The sequence below is a fragment of the Podarcis pityusensis genome, assembly GCF_964106645.2.
Source record: "Podarcis pityusensis genome assembly, chromosome: 6".
Taxonomy (NCBI): Eukaryota; Metazoa; Chordata; class Lepidosauria; order Squamata; family Lacertidae; genus Podarcis; species Podarcis pityusensis.
Genome location: NC_138030.1, coordinates 54,298,469 through 54,299,915, shown reverse-complemented (window position 1 = coordinate 54,299,915; position 1,447 = coordinate 54,298,469). Strand labels below are relative to the sequence as shown.

General features: G+C 41.8%; 1 long non-coding RNA gene across 1 annotated transcript; it reads right to left on the bottom strand.

Moving 5' to 3' along the window:
- Positions 1-309: 309 nt before the first annotated feature.
- Positions 310-1,178, bottom strand: LOC308479743. The gene is made up of 2 exons (XR_013987806.1): positions 1,054-1,178; positions 310-523 (listed from the first exon to the last, which is right to left on the bottom strand). It is a non-coding gene; the product is annotated as an uncharacterized lncRNA (long non-coding RNA).
- Between the last annotated feature and the right edge of the window lie 269 nt (positions 1,179-1,447).

The following is a 1,447-nucleotide window of genomic DNA, read 5'->3' as shown; positions in this document are numbered from 1 at the left end:
CTACTTCTCAGCCACTTTTGTATCTTTGCTCCTGCCTTCTGCAGCCATTGAACCACACCGTGCTCGGCCTCTTCCGTCCCCTCAACATTGTGGGGTCCCAGCCCCCTGCCAGCAAATATTGAGGGGACCAAAGACCCCTCTGCCTCTGGGAGTTGGCACGTCTGGTCCCTTCCAACTCTACAATTCTATAATTCCAATGGTCAGGGATGATGGGAACTGTAGTTCAACAACATCTGGAGGGCAACAGGTCTGCCTCTACTGATTTAGAAAGCAAAAAAATATATAAAAATATGCCAGATCACACTAAAAAAGATTCTCAGATTTTTATTGAGTGACCCACAACAGAAATGTTCAAAGCCAATAATGCAACATGTTATCTTTTCCCTGGACTTACGGGATCAACAGCTGGAATATTTCTGATTTCACAGTTGTTTGAGGATGGAATCGTGCTAGAGATGTGGATTAGCTCAACCTAGAAAAGAATTATGGTCCATGCTTCCAAAATGCTGAGGAATCCTGACAGCTGTTGAAAGGGATTTGTTAAAATGTTAGTTCTGATGCTTCCCAATAGTACGTCACTAAATAATGTCAATTAATTGTAGCCTTGCTTCCATCTATGTGGCCAGTTGTGATGATTGCCCACAGTCCTGTGTGCCATCTTTTGGATTTAACTCTGTTCTGGCACCTCTCAGGTGGGCACCATTACCATTAGAAGCAAACAAGGGAGGTGCTCTTTTTCTAGAAAAATACACTGGATAGATAGCAGTTTCTTAATTACTAATCCTCCATTTAAGTGTGATAAGTAACTGGTTTCATGGATTACAGGTTTTCTTTAATAGAGGCCGTAAATAACTCTTAGCTAAAACCCTGCGGTAGCAGGTAGACAGTTACACATTTCCGAATACCAGAACAATGTAGTTAAAGTTTTTTGTAAATATTGACATTAGAAGCTGGTTATAACATTACCAAGACTTGCTTGGAACTGCTGTGCAAAGTGCAGTGACATATGGAACTGATCTGCGGGGGGGGGGGGGGAGAAAGAATTAAAATTACAGCAGAAGAATTAATTTCCTTGCAGTTGCCGAAGAGATGCCCTTGTAAAAGTCATCCATCTGAGGCTAGGGCTTAAGTTCTAGGTGAGATGTCATCAGGGATGGCAAACAAATTGGGATCTCCAATTTCCGTTCTTTGGAATGTACTTGGAAGTTTCCACGAGACCATGGAAACCAACCATTCCATTGTAACAGGAAAGCTAATGTTCTGTCTATTTTTATGCTTGTGCTCTACCAAGAAGAAACAAAATTTGCCTTACTTTCAGGGGCCATAAAATCCTGTGTCATAAGATCATCACCCCCATGGATCATGTTGATATTGATCAAATTCCAATTTGTCATTGGTTATGGTATGGATGAGTTGCTGATATTGCTTTTGCATGCAACCCCCCCCC